At 40.3% G+C, this 15,960-nt stretch overlaps 1 long non-coding RNA gene across 1 annotated transcript in view; it reads left to right on the top strand.

Annotated features, from left to right (window-relative positions):
• The window catches only part of LOC101942429 (uncharacterized), a 49,301-nt gene extending 33,848 nt beyond the window's left edge, over nt 1-15,453 (top strand). The window contains exons 3-4 of the long non-coding RNA XR_006175527.2: nt 2,469-2,537; nt 7,616-15,453. This is a non-coding gene — a long non-coding RNA (uncharacterized LOC101942429). The remainder of the gene's footprint in view (nt 1-2,468; nt 2,538-7,615) is intronic.
• Nucleotides 15,454-15,960: the final 507 nt, after the last annotated feature.

The following is a 15,960-nucleotide window of genomic DNA, read 5'->3' as shown; positions in this document are numbered from 1 at the left end:
AGTCTTGCTATTTCTTGTTTTTCATTGTAGTTAGATTTGACTAAACAGCCAGTGGGCCCCCTTGATGATCGAGATACAAAAGGAGCGCTTAAAGACGATAAAGTCATTGCGGAGAAACTAAATGGATTATTTGCTTCAGTCTTCACGGCAGAGGATGTTAGGGAGATTCTCAAACCTGAGCTGGCTTTTGTAGGTGACAAATCTGAGGAACTGTCATGGATTGAAGTGTCACGAGAGGAGGTTTTGGAATTAATTGATAAACTTAAAATTAACAAGTCACCGAGACCAGATGGCATTCACCCAAGAGTTCTGAAAGAACTCAAATGTGAAGTTGCGGAACTGTTAACTAAGGTTTGTAACCTGTCCTTTAAATCAGCTTCTGTACCCAATGACTGGAAGTTAGCTAATGTAACGGCAATATTTAAAAAGGGCTCTAGAGGTGATCCCGGCAATTACAGACCGGTAAGTCTAACGTCTATACCGGGCAAATTAGTCGAAACAATAGTTAAGAATAAAATTGTCCGACACATAGAAAAACATAAACTGTTGAGCAATAGTCAACATGGTTTCTGTAAAAGGAAATTGTGTCTTACTAATCTATTAGAATTCTTTGAAGGGGTCAACAAACATGTGGACAAGGGGGATCCAGTGTACTTAGATTTCCAGAAAGCCTTTGACAAGGTCCCTCACCAAAGGCTCTTATGTAAATTAAGCTGCCATGGGATAAAAGGGAAGGTCCTTTCATAGACTGAAAACTGGTTAAAAGACAGGGAACCAAGGGTAGGAATTAATGGTAAATTCTCAGAATGGAGAGGGGTAACTAGTGGTGTTCCCCAAGGGTCAGTCCTCGGACCGATCCTATTCAACTTATTCATAAATGATCTGGAGAAAGGGGTAAACAGTGAGATAGCAGTTTAGTATCATCTGCAAACTTTGCCAAAGATAGTTAAGACCAAAGCAGACTGTGAAGAACTTCAAAAAGATCTCACAAAACTAAGTGATTGGGCAACAAAATGGCAAATTAAATTTAATGTGGATAAATGTAAAGTAATGCACATTGGAAAAAATAACCCCAACTATATATACAATATGATGGGGGCTAATTTAGCTACAACAAGTCAGGAAAAAGATCTTGGAGTCATCGTAGATAGTTCTCTGAAAATGTCCATGCAGTGTGCAGAGGTGGTCAAAAAAGCAAACAGGATGTTAGGAATCATTAAAAAGGGGATAGAGAATAAGACTGAGAATATATTATTGCCCTTATATAAATCGATGGTACGCCCTCATCTCGAATACTGCGTACAGATGTGGTCTTCTCATCTCAAAAAAGATATATTGGCACTAGAAAAGGTTCAGAAAAGGGCAACTAAAATGATTAAGGGTTTGGAACAGGTCCCATATGAGGAGAGATTAAAGAGGGTAGGACTCTTCAGCTTGGAAAAGAGGAGACTAAGGGGGGGATATGATAGAGGTATATAAAATCATGAGTGATGTGGAGAAAGTGGATAAGGAAAAGTTCTTTACTTATTCCCATAATGCAAGAACTAGGGGTCATCAAATGAAATTAATAGGCAGCAGGTTTAAAACAAATAAAAGGAAGTTCTTCTTCACGCAGCACACAGTCAACTTGTGGAACTCCTTACCTGAGGAGGTTGTGAAGGCTAGGACTATAACAGAGTTTAAAAGAGAACTGGATAAATTCATGTTGGTTAAGTCCATTAATGGCTATTAGCCAGGACGGGTAAGGAATGGTGTTCCTAGCCTCTGTTTGTCAGAGGGCGGAGATGGATGGCAGGAGAGAGATCACTTGATCATTGCCTGTTAGGTTCACTCCCTCTGGGGCACCTGGCATTGGCCACTGTCGGTAGACAGGATACTGGGCTAGATGGACCTTTGGTCTGACCCAGTACGGCCTTTCTTATGTTCTTATGTTGACTGAAAAAATGTTCATCAAAATATTTTTTCAATGGAAAATGTCTTTTTGAACAAAACAAAAATATTTGTGGTAATTTTTTTTTAGGCACAGTTTTCTGTTTTGTTTTGTTTTTTTCAACAAAAAGCTGGACACTGAACATTTTTGGTTTTAGGAAAAATTATTTGATTTTTGTTTTTAAAACCTGAATTTTACAGAAAACTGTAAAATTTCCCTCTAAACAGTTTTCAACCCCCCCCCCCTAATTTTTGGTTTTAGTCTTTTAATTGAAACAATACACACTTGTGAGAATTTTTTCAGTGAAAACTTTTTGATATGTCCCATGAAAAATAATTAGCATTTTTCAACCAGCTCTAATTGTAGTGACCAGTAGAGCAACATGGAGCTCCCAGTACAGGAAAGGGGACTGGTGAATGTGATCCCAGGTGGTGGAACATTGAATAACCTGAAGGCAACGAAAAATAATATGTGGGAAGATCTTTTTCTGCACATAGGGAAAGAGATGAAAAGTGACCTGGACCAAATGTTCCTGTAGGAGGAAGAGGGAATCATTACAGGTGGACAAGTCACTTATGCAGAACTACTGCAGGAACAAGAGGGAAATGTGAGTATGAAGAGAGACAGTTCCAAAGAGAATATTTTAATGAGTAGCTAAGGGCTCAAGAAAAGATAACAGCACAGCTGTCTCAGGAAGCAGCCCCCGCACCTGTGCTCTACCACCTGCTCAGAATAACTTTACTCCCCTCCCTTCTGCCTCCCTTTCTTCCCTGCATTTCTGGAAGCCAAGTTGGCTGAGCTTCATATCCTCTTTTCTCCTTATCCCTCCCACATCCTGATGGGAATGTTTGGCCCAGTCACCTCTTCCCCATCTCCCTTATCCAGCTGTTTGGGCATGCTACAGGCAGTTGGCATGAAGAGGATTTACTTGATATATTGTACACACAGAGTCCAATTTGCATGAAGTATAGCCACCATTTTGATTACATGCCTATTAATGCTGCAACTGTTCTTTTCTCTTGACCATTTTTTGCAATATGTTTAATAGTTATTTGATCCGTTGGACACCAAATGGTTTTCTGGCTTGTTTTTTTTTAAATTAAAGTATAATATTGAAGAGCTAGAAAGGTTTAACTTAATTTTAAGTAGCTGGACTCAAACTCAGAATTTCTGATTTTAATTCCCAGCTCTGTCCCAGGCATCCTGTGTAGACTTAAGTAAGTCACATCATGCTCTTTGCCTTAGTTTCTCTTCTGTGAAATGGGTATAATACTTCCTTTCTTCTTGTCTTTGTCTGTCTTGTCTATTTAAATTGTAAGGGCTATTTCTGTCCAGTACTTAGCATGAATGGGTCCCAATTTCAACTATAGCCTCTACATGCTACTGTATTGTAAATGATAAATAATAATCATAAACATCTATAGTTTCTTGATCTGATTATATTATTTAATACTTGATTATAATTCAAGTATTAAATTGTTAGCAAAACAAAATTTCACTTTTTCGTATAACTCCCATATCAAGTGGAACTCCACAAGTCTCCTCCAAACTTTACATTTGAATTATCCCCTCCACTAGAAGAATTTTAAGATTATGAATTCTCAGATTTGCTTTTTTCTTGTTTGCTTTTCCCAACGCTTTCATAGCACTCTGTGTAAGCATGTCAAATCAGGGGACAATACTATGCCATGATGGGTCAAATAATTAGCCAGCTCTGGGGAAGTCAATAAAACAGTGCACAAAGTCCAGGTTGGAAATGTCATTTTGGTCTTATTGTAGGATGATAAAGCAAACAGTTTAGAATTAAACAAATTCTCCTTTTCACAGGCTGGTAAGCAAAAAAATCTCTCTCTCTCCCTGTACATAGTGTTAATCAGGTCTCAGCTTTTGATGTTAAAGGTCAGAGCCAATGTGGTAAACACAATCCCACATCCACCCTGCCAAAGAGGAAACCTTCTCCCTCTCCCATTTCTATCCAGGTCATCTAATCCTGAGCCCAGAAGATTCCCAAATTGCTAGCTCAAGTTAATCTACGGTCTCATCTGGAGCCAGATACCATTCTGATGTTTGTGTATGGAGGGAGAGGGGAGGAAGTTCTATGTCTTGAATTTAAAATTTAGTAGCTCTATTTAGATCCCTTAGCTTCTCCTCCCTTCAGTGCCTAAGGAGAATTATGCACGCACACTGACTGGAGAAAAGACCCCCTCCCCCAAAGGAGCTTATGCTGTTTGATGTTAGTACACAATATTAAACTGTGAACCTGCATCATTACTAACAAACTGGAAGCTAGAATGTCACTTTTAAGCATGGTCGGAGCCAATGGGAGCTGCACATGCTCTGAAAATTAGGCCACTTTTATTTGGTGGCTAAATATAGATTCAGGAGCCTAACTTTAGGCACAGAGCTTTGAAAATTTTGGCCTCGATGCCTGTAGGCCTCAGAGCATCTTAAATGGCCAAGAGTTTCAAAAGGGACTAGTGGTTTCTGGTACCTCAATTTTTGGGTACTCAACTTAAGGCAACTTTAGGTGTTCAACACTTTCTGAAAATGATGTTTCTTAAAGTTGTCTTAAGTCGAGCACTGCAAAACTTGAGACACCCAAGATAGCTAGTCAATTTTGAAACTCTTGGCCAATGAGACTAAGCCTTACCTCATTCAAGTGAATGAGAGTTTTGCTATTAACTTCAGTGGCAGCAGGCTTGGGATCTGTATTTTCGCATTTTTGTAGCAGTTCCCAGAGATGCTATGTAAACAGTTGCTTGGCAGGGTAGGTTTTCTAAACTTCAAGCCTTGCCTTGATGGGCAAAAAGGGTGCATTTACATTAGCACCACCAAGTTAGCTCAACATGATTGAAAAGCCCTGTTAAGTTGCAGGCTAATACATTTTGAAGCCATGTTAGCTGCCCACATTTTTGCTTAGTGGGGAGCCCAAACTACAACATGGCAAGCTAACAAGTGCATCAAGAAAAGGCCTAAGTTACAGTGAATTAACTGGACCTGCTGATAAACCAAACACTAGTGCTATTGACTAGTCAACCACCTAAACAAATGCTGCCACAAATCTTGTCTGTGTTTCTCTTCTGGCAGCAGCCTCTCTAATCTCATGCTGCATGCACACACAAAGAATACTCTGGACTGATGACAGATGTGAGGTAATGTAAATAATCTATTCCAGTAGGGCGGCCGTCTTCTATGTTTTCCATGACTGGCAGTATACAGAGGATATTTATAGGCTCTCAGGAATCTGTTCTCACGACAACAGTGCCTGGCTATATCAGCTGTCATCTTTTTTATTGTTTAAATTTTGTAGCAGTTTTCTTTCAGTTTACATAAATTAGGTAAGATGATATGTCCCAGGTAATATGAAATAAGACAAATATGAGATTGGAATGTGGCAAATATGAGCAGATTGAATCATAAAAGGGAAGACATTGCTGTGCTTATCAATTAAGCAAGGCAGACCACAGTCAGCCAAAGATACCTAATTTATCAGGAAAAGTCATACACACACAGATTCTTCAGTCAAAAACCAGAGATATCACAGGATTTCCACTTTGTCAGAATAATGCATTTTCATGAGGAAAGTTTAAAACATGGGGACAGGTTTCTTGATATACAAAAATATGATCAGTGTTGTGATAGGGGTTGTGCTAATTCCCAATAATAACATCATCCTGAAGAATCTAGTGAGACTGGAAGTTCTTTGGAGCAAGGAGTGTCATTTATAATGATACATGTGGTAAAGTGCTTAGCACAACAGGGACCCAATCCTGATTGTACCTGGTAGATGCTACCACAATACTACTACTACTACTAACAACAACAACAGGCAGTCCAGCACAATCTCACTTCATCTACTGAGTTCAGAATTATAGCTCTAGAACTTATCTGAAATTGAGAGTCCCACCAAGAATAAGTCATTATAACTATATTATAGATACTTTATTGGGTCTAAAAACTGAGTGAAGACCTCCTGATGTTTTCCCAGATGGCAGAACTATGGAATTTGAGTGCTCATTACCCTGCTTTCTATTTCTCAAAACCTACCAGAAGTGGTAACAACACAATAGTCATCAAATAGTGGTAGATTGTGTCAACTGAAGAGGCCTGACCTAGGAAGTTTAGCAGATTGAGGGACTTCTTTACAGAAAGACCCCAGTTAGGTACCTCACCTGATGATAGCTCTGAAACTAGGAGTGGTCCAGATAAAACTTTTTTTCCCAAGAACCCTTATCAAATTTGTAGCTCTTTTTTCTCTAACAGCCAATCATAATGGCAGAATTCATGATCTCAATAAACAAACCTCGTTTTAAAACCTGAACTTGAAAATTCCCCATTGGCACGATCAATGACACCAAGGAGGATGTCAAAGAGAATGGCATAGGAACATGTAGAGCACTGTTTTCACCATACCTAATTCCCTAGCACAATAGTTATGACAAAGGTCATCAATGGATATAACTCTAGAACCAGGGGACTGCCCGGTGTAGAATGTATTTTAGAGACTTGGTCACATAAGCATTTTTGAGGAAAAAGCAATGTGAATTTCATTATCATTGGTATTAGACCAGTAGGATTATTATTATTACAGTAGCACGTAGAGTATGCAACCTAAATGATGGTCCCAATGTGCTAGGTGCTGGACAAATGCATGGGAAGAAAGCTTCAAGAGCTTACAATCTAAATAACATACATTATGCATACATAGAACACACATGCAGCAATTATAAATATATATATGATTAATTCCTTACCATTTCATAGACCGTAAGCTGCTTGGGGAACAGGCAATGTCTCCTCAGTGTTCTGTACCATAATGCGTATAATCTCACCACTCAGTAAATATTCACTCTGATTAGAGATGGACCTGAACTGGAATTCTTGAACTTTGGGGTTGCTAGGGTCCATCTTCTCAGTTTTGGATCCAATCATGTTCACCATTTAGAAATGGACCTTTTCTGCCTCTAGGATTTCGAAGTGGAAGTTGGGTTCCACTCCCAGCCCTGCTCATATCGCAGCCTGAGCCCACTCGTTCCCTCCGGCTTCTCCTTCTTGTCTCCACCACTCTGCTCCTCTGGAAAATGAAACATTCCCCATTGGTCCCTCAACCCTTCCCTCCTCAGAAATAACCATTGGCTCTTGGACAGCCAGGCTCCCTCCTTCAGAGGCCTCTGCCTGCTCCTTTTAGGGGCAAGGGGAAGCAGAGAGGAGCAGAGGGCTCAGCTATGGGAGGAGGAGCAGCAGCTACGGGACCACAGACCATCTGTATACCAGGTGTGTGGCAGCAGTAGCCACAGAGCCTTGCAAAAAAGTAGGATCTAGCCTAAGTTAATTGAACTGAGGAGCTTTAATTCCCACCTTCCCCGTCTACTCCCCTTCCCCAGCCAGAAACCGTGTCCAAATTTCAACGCAATCTGCTAAACACTGCGGCTCTGTCTCCAGTTGAAGGGATAAACTTATACTCAAGTACCGCAAACACTACAAGCTACCTTGCCTCAGAAAGCAGATATTAAACGTACTCTACCGGATATTCTGTGAAAATGATCTTTTACTAAATTTCACACAACTTTCCAGGGAACAATACCAGATAGATAAATAAATCAGGAACATAAAAGCATTTAAGAAGTCATTTGGCCAAGAAGCTTTAACCCATTTAGACAAACTAATTTTGCACTGCTTCCTTAGATCTACACCAGCAAAAATGCCTGAGCCTCGTCCATGAGAAACCTGCACCATAGGATGTTATAGGGGGACTGCATCATCCAAGCCAACTCCAGAGCCGGTAGAGAGGGCATATGTAGCAGGGAGGAAACACTGCACCTTCGCACATCAGAGCTGCTCACAATGACTTTTGTTGCTGATTGCGCATGTTTGGTTCTACTTGTTAAATCTTGTTAAACAGGAAACAGGTTTTGAGGCAAGAGGGTCCCTTGGAGTTCAAACTCCTGCTTTCAAATGTTCTTACAAGATGCACAATTGGCACAGACTTACAGGAAATATTTAATTGGAATCGGAAGGCACTGGCTCCACCAACCTTGTATTATATTTTCTGTGTGCTCCTGTTACAATGATTTTTGCCGGTAGTTTAAATTGGTGATTTGTTTATATCAATCAGTGGAGAGTCCAACAAAATCAAGGGGATGAGTGGACTGTGGTGATGCAGTGGGGGGAGGGGCGGGGGGAGCACTAAGGAATATTCTTATGAAGTAGAAGGGCTGCGACTAAACTGAGAGTGACATATTTATGAGTCCAGTATCGGTTGCCTACACTGATAAGCCACGGTCATTAAAGGAAGGAAAAGTCACCTTTGTGTATATAAAATATACAAGATTCATAGCCTGAAAAGACTGGACAGGAAAGCATTAGGTAAATAAAGGATATCCCATAAAGCATAATGTGAATATTAAGTTACCTCATAAGGGAGGAAGGTTGTCTGTGTTTGCAGTAAGAATGAAGGAAAAATTAAATTCCTTTATTTCATCCCAACGTTAATTGGCCTTTTGTGGTTCAGTGGGAAGGCTGGCCTTCTTGTTGTTTTTTTGAAGGATATATTCAATGTCCATCCCATCTGAATGGAATCTCCCTGTGTCCCCTAAACTGTTCACCATAGGCCCACGGGGGAAGCTCTGAATGAGCATCCCATCCATTGTTAGAGTGGATAGAAAAATGGAAACACAATGTCACAGAACTCTGACATTTCAAAGTTGTTTCTGTTTTGCAGGATTCACAGGGGAACAATTATTTATTTTTTTGAAATTCTTGCAAAACATTTTGAAATTTCATTTTTCTCCCGCCTTCCCCTTTTTGCCGCAGAGTGCAACATCCAAGGTCTGTCTGTCTGTTTCATTTTTCCTTTTGCCACTCTGTAACTTTCCAAAGTTACAGAAGTTTTGAAAATTTACAAAGTGGCACAAAAAAAAAAAAAAGAAAAAAGAAAAACTGGGGGAAACCTAGAGAGCATTCATTTTATTACATTCAATAGCAAAAAGGAACAAAGGAAAAAGGGAAAGGGGGGGGGGGGGGGGAGAAAAAAAATATAAGCAATTCAACATTTTGAAAAATTTTGACAAAATCAGCCATGACAAGTTCAGATTACAACTGGTCGAAGTTTTTCAGATGAAACCCTTTTTGCTGCAAAATGCAGATTCAGGTAGACTGAAACATCTTGTGAACTTGTGTTGATTTGGCTGAATTGTTTCAGACAAAATGAAACAATAAAAAATTTTGTTTTGACATTATGAGAATGAAACTTTGATTTTTTTTTTAGCTAGACTCACAAGGGGACTTAGGCACTATACACAAACTGAGGTGCCGCTCCCCTGCCCTTAGACCCAATAACTTAGTAATTAATGGAATTGACTGGGAGGAGGGAGATCCAGGTCAAAATCCCCACTTTCAACTTGAATCCAGATCTGCCCATTGCTAATGAGTGCCCTCATCACAAGGCTATAGGTTATTCTTATGGGTTAAGGGGTTGACCACAATATCTCCTGTTCCATGTTGTATAAATACTTAAATATTAATTGGAGCAGGGCCTGGAACCGAGCTTCCCCCCTCCCACATGGTGTCCTATCCACAGGACTACTAAGTATAAGAGATGCACCAACCAACCAATATCGCCTCTGTTTTGTGAATCGAGAGCCTTCATTTCCTTTGCTTTAACTAAAAAAGTTAAAAATGCCCAAAACATTTAGTTGGACCCAAAACATTTTTCCAACTTTTTCAATTCACCAATTTTTTTTTTTTTTTAAGATCAGCTTTAGTTCAGGATGAATGGAAAAATCGATTATGTACACAGCTCTATTCCAGACTGATAAAATAGTACGGAAATTGTACGAGTGATGGTTTTCAATACAAAACAAGGAGCAAGGCATATTAGACCTTGCTCAGGCAAATTTTAACTGAATGACATGAATGACAGTGAATGTTACTTGGCTGGCTAGCTATTGACATTACTGTTGCATGTTAACATGTCACAGTGAACTAGATATCAAAAGAGGGGAACTATAAATAATTCCCCCCCAAAATCACTTTATAGACTCACTGCATTAAAGAAGTATTTTCTTCTTTCAAGCACATGTATCCAAATAAATACACAGGGCTAGTTCCTCAGCTGTGCAGCTCAGCAGAGTTCCATTGATTTCAGTTGAGCTATGCCAGTTTACACCAACAGAGGATCTGGTCCACAGGAACCTCCTTTACATTTATGGAAAGATGTTGTTTATTTTTATCATACCTCTTAAAGATATCCTTTAGTTCTACAATCAGTATCAGAGTCTGTGTTTATAGCTAAGAAGCTGTGCGGGTTAAGAAACAATCAAGCAGTGATCTGTCACCTCTGGAAGTGCAGTCGAGTCCAACACTGGACTAACTTTCCCCTTTAACCACAGCCCTCGAGGGGGAGTTTCCTTTATTTTTTGTTGTTTGCTTTTAACATGTTGCACACGGTTCACTTTTAAATGCGATATTGTACGATTCAGAAGATGAGGGAAACAGAACGTTATTTGCACAGGCCACCTTCTAGGCAATGCAGCTTCACTTCCCTTGGATTTTTGACTCCCACTTTCTCCCTTTGCTAGTGTCCCAGCTCTGTCTCTAATAAATAACTAGTCCACATCACTAAACTACGGCACATAACTCAGAGCAATTTGTTACTGTTGGCAATGTCTGTATAGTAGAGGCCCAGGAATAGGCCAGCATGGAAGCAGCATTACCTCCCACTCTTAAGGAGCATGATTTCTGCCTGATTACGAAAGGGGTCATTGGTAGGACAACATAGGGAAGGTCAGACACATTGACTTGCACAGTAACTGCCTGGGCTGAATTCTCCTTTCCATGAGGAGTTACTCCAGATTTACCCTGGAGTATCTGAGAGCAGAATTCGGTTCCATCTTTTCAGCACTGAAAATATAATGGTACATTTTAAATCTTTATATATATTTTTTAAATTACTGATTTTTTTTAAATGTCTTAGGCAAATACAGTCCCATGCCCAGAGGTTGATTTAAAATATATAAATCCTTCTAAAAGCAACAACACAACACCACCACCACTAAGCCTACGGACTTTCCAAAGCACTACTCTCAGTGTGTGGTTATAAACCCAATACATCTGTATAATTTCAAAGGTAACTGGAAAGGATAACGACCTCCTGAGGTCTCTTCCAACCCTAATCTTGTATGATTCTATGATTTGCACTGATTCCTGCTTGGCTTGTGTGTTCTTCAACTCTGGGGCATGTCCAGTGGGTGTCATGGGAGGAGACAGTAACGCCCCCGTGGAAGAGCCCATGGAAGAGTAAATATTTTCTTTGTGTTTGTCCCATGAAATAACTAATTGGGAATCAGGGATGGAAGGAAACTGGAATCTTCAGGGTTCAGCATAGAAATTTGGTGGCCATTAACCCTCTTAATAATAAAAAAATAAAGGATCAATTGTTTTCTGTCCAAAAGGGGAGGAGGGGAGCTAAGGGCTGCTGAAGATGGGAGCTTCCCTCCAGGAAATTTAGAAATGCATAGGGAGAAGGAGTAGCAGTTGCTGCCTCCTATTCAAAGAAGGGTCATTTTCTTGTGAGATACTTAGTCATACTCAGAGGTGATGATCAGTCTCAGCTTTTCTTTGGTGTTTATTGGTAAACACTTTCCAACGTGTTCTTCTCATCTGCTCTTTTCCCTGTAGCCATCTTCCTTAAGACAGCTTGAGTACACAACCCTGGTAAGGTACAACATCCTCTGGCTATTGTGATAAACCCAGGCCAGTTGGGTACAGCAGAATAGCAGAAGGCAGATGTACTGGCCACTGGATTAATAGTTTTCTGTTCCCTGATTGACCAGAGCAGGGGCTGCTCCAGGCTAATGAGAACACCTGACTCCAATTAACCTGCAAAGAGTCAGGTGAGGCCATTAAGCTAATGTGACCACCTGACTCTAATTAAGGCCCCGCTGATACTATAAAAAGGGCTCACTTCAGTCAGACAGAGGAGAGGAAGTGTGGCTGAAGGGCTGGTTAATGAAGACACCCTCAAGTTATTGATAAGGGAGCCCTAAGGTAAGGGTGAAGAAGGGAGAAGCAGGACAGCTGTAGGGAAGTGGCCCAGGGAAATGTAGCAACTCTGGCAGTGAAAGGTTGGCTGCCAACAGCTGCTACCATTAGGGTCCCTGGGCCGGAACTGGGAGTAGAGGGTGGGCCCGAGTTCCCCCCAACCCACCACTACAGGAACACTTCCTGGGAGGGGAAGTCAGGCCCCTGTCAGGACAGGGGGCTAAACTGTTCTAAAACAAGCCCCTAGGGACAACAGAGACTGTGGGAATTCTCTCACCAGCCTCCTTGCTGGCTTATGATGAAAAGGGCTCAGTAGACTCTAACCCTGGCCCTAGAGAGAGAAGGGCTACATGAAGGGTCACAGTGAGCCACTGAGGCTAGCATATACCACCTAGAAGTGCAGGACCCACGGGGGCAAGGTCAGAGCTTTGCCACAATATAAAGAAAGAGTATCTTATCTACAAGCCACATTTTCAGGAGTTGGTAAGTGAAGTGCCAGGATTCTTCGAGCGAGTCTGCAAAATATTGGGACCCATAGAATACAGTCAGATGGCAGGTGACTCCTGATACTGTAGCAAGGCAGGAGGTCAGGAGGAGCAGCAATGGGATGGACAGACATAGCTACAAAAGCTGACTTGTTATGGCTGTCACAGCCAGAGCTCGGATGTAGTTTGTGCTCTAGAGATGGTCAAAAAATTTTATTTGAAACTTTTTTTTGTTGACAAAAATTGTTTTTTAAAATGGGAAATTTTCAGAAAAAGCTTTCTTAAAATTTTCAATGTTTTCATCAAAACCAAACATTTCTAAATTTTGCTATTTCAAAGTTTCAAAAAGTTGGTTGTCCGTTTTTATGGTTTTCTCCCCTCTTTCTCCCTTTTTGCCATGGAATGCAACAGAATGAACAATGTCCATGATTCGGTTGGTTGGGTGCTGGGATGGAGGATGCTGGAGGGATTTTTTTAGTTTTTGCCACTCCGTAACTGCTGAAAACGTCCTCAAATGTGTTAAACTTATAGCGAGGCCAAAAAGAAACTTGAAAATGAAAAAGTGAAAAACGCCAAACAAAACAAACCCTAGATATCATCCATTCTACTGCATTCTTTGAGACAAAGAAAAAAGTGAAGTGGGGTGGGGAAAAAGGGGAGGGAAATTTTTGAGTTTTTCAAAAAATATGTTGTGAAAAATTTCAAGGAAACAAAAAATTGTTTCATTTTGGAACAAAGATGACTTAAATGTTTTCATAACGTGTTTTATTTTTCTTTTGCCAAACTGTTCTTGTGTGTTGCAAACAGGATACGACAAGAAAGAACCAGTAAGGCACCCACCTGCCTTAAGCATAAAACCAAGATGATTGTGCTTGCTCTGGTACTGGGTGTAGTACAGTGTAATGTTCATTTAACAGAGGGAAACTCAAGAGCTTTATATAAAAGCCCCCAGACTCATCCATGACATTCACTTGGCCCAGAGAGCTCTCTGTGACAAGTGCCTCATTCCCAGGTAGACTAGTGAGAACTGAAGAGGAGGATAACATAGTCCAAGCAGTGAGTGAGGAAATTATTTTGGCTGCTGCACTGTGGATATACTGAAAGGGACCAAGATGGGGAAAGGCAGCCATTTTGAAGGAGGCTGCGGTAGTAAAGGGGAGATAAACAAGGCAATAAGGAGAAAGCCAGTGGGAGATGCTCCCCAACCTTCTGAAGCCAGGCTGCCCAGAGAGAATAGCAGACTTTACCACTCAAAAAGCCACAGCTTAACTGGAGTTCCACAATAACATAAAAGGTAACCATGCTGATGACTAAAAATGTCTACGTCAGTAATCTAAGGAGGAGAACAATGGAAAGTGGCCTATTATCTTCAACACCAAGCAGGAAGATAAACTTAATAGCCTAAAGGACAAGCAAACGATAGCCTCTTTCCCCATCTCCCTTAAGACTTATCTTGGTAGGTTGATGATTAATATCAATGTGCGAGTGCCCCAAAATATTGTATAAGCCCCACACCACTCTGCTAGTTACTAATTGATTGTCTTAAGCCAACAACAAACTATTCCTAAAGAGAAACATTAAAATACATTTACCAGTTCTAATTGCATCATCCACAATAACTCCATCTTATTGGAAAAGAGAGGATACAAATCTCTTACAGCTACAATTTGGGGGTTCACTTCAGTTTGGATGTTTCAGATTTGCATATTTCACAGAAGTAAGGGACTGACTCAGCAAGGTACTGAAACGTGTTTAACACGAGCTCTAACTGTGAGTCCATGAGTAGTCCCCTTGAAGTCAATGGAGCTACTCACACGCTCAGAGTTCGACACCAGCTTATGCATCTTGTTGAATCAATTAAATTTCTGACATCTCCAGAACTGGGCAAGAAATCTCTCAAGAATTTTCACATGACTTCCAGTACTTACGGTTTCTGGCTGGACTGCAAATCTTGCAAAAACATTCCTCAATACTCCAACTTCATTTGGGCACTGTAATTCTAGCCAGAACCAGGAAATGCAGAGTTTCATGAAAAATTAAAAATAGCTTAAGTTGTGCAAATGCATTCAAAACTCAAAAAGATTCAATTTGGTTCAAGTTTTGGCATACGGTTCAGCTCCACTTAATTATTTTTAATCTGAATTAAATTTGCCTATTGTTAACATCTTTTCCATTATCTCTTTCCCTGACTCAGTCTTTTCCAACACTGCCAGAACTGCTAAATCTACACCCCATCCCACTTAGTTAGCTGAAGAAATAGCCCCTTATATACCATTGTAACTAACATCCATCACTGTATCAGCACCTGTCTGAACAGCACTAGAGAAGGGTCAAGGTACTATTTCCTACTCTTCATAGGTGTTAGACCAGTGGTTCTCAAACTTTTTTACTGGTGACCCCTTTCACATAACAAGCCTCTGAGAGAGGACCCCCCCTATAAATTATAAACACTTTTAATATATTTAACACCATTATAAATGCTGGAGGCAAAGCGGGGTTGGGGTGGAAGTTGACAGCCCGTGAGCCCCCATGTAATAACCTCACAACCCCCTGAGGGATCCTGACCCCCAGTTTGAGAACCCCTGTATTATAGCAACTCTAAACCATTCTAAACTTATAAAAGTTTCCATTTAAAACATTTTTAAACGAACTTTTTCTCCTGCTATTCCTTCTTCCCCACGGATCCCTCAGCTCCAATGGTGCGAAGGGTGAACGCCTTTTACACTTGCACAGAAGCAAAGGGAGGGACAAATTTTCCTTTTACTGTATAGCAAGACTCATTAATAAGAAACAGCAAATCTGTGCACTCAGTTGCACAACTGTATGAACTGTACACCACTCTAAAAACAGGAACTGCCACTCCTAACATCAGTCGCTGCCTAACACTCTGTGATGGGAAATCTGCTGCTTAGTATGATCAGATTCAGACAAACTGTAGCACTAGCTAACCAAAATAATCCCTCATATAGAAAACACACAAATATAGGTATGACACCAAACAGATATTAATGCGCTTATATATATGTATATATATATATATATACATATATATATATATACACACACACACACACACACACACACACACACACACACACACACTCTTTATAAACTTTATTTATTTCTATTATAGAAGGTATAAGAACCCCAATCAAGAATCAGGGCCCAATTGTGCTAGACACGGTAAAGACACATTCCTTACCCCAGAGATTTTAAAATGTAGATGTCTGTGAGGATGCAGCAGTTGGACAAAACAGACAAACAGGTAGAGGTGTTTGGGAAGGAGAAGATAAACAGTTTTAGAAGAGAAGTAGAAGTGTGTATATAACACTTATAACACTGATATATTATTAGATTCCTTTTTTTCCTCTGTATTTCTCAATTTTCATTTTTGCTCCCTGTACATATGTTTGCGTGTGCATTTGTATATACACACACAAGCACACACATGTATACACACACACACAAATATTTGCTATACTTCCATTATCTTGCTAAATTCTC

This window comes from Chrysemys picta, chromosome 2 (assembly GCF_011386835.1).
Source record: "Chrysemys picta bellii isolate R12L10 chromosome 2, ASM1138683v2, whole genome shotgun sequence".
NCBI classification, from domain to species: domain Eukaryota; kingdom Metazoa; phylum Chordata; order Testudines; family Emydidae; genus Chrysemys; species Chrysemys picta.
This window is presented reverse-complemented; position numbering and strand designations above follow the sequence as displayed.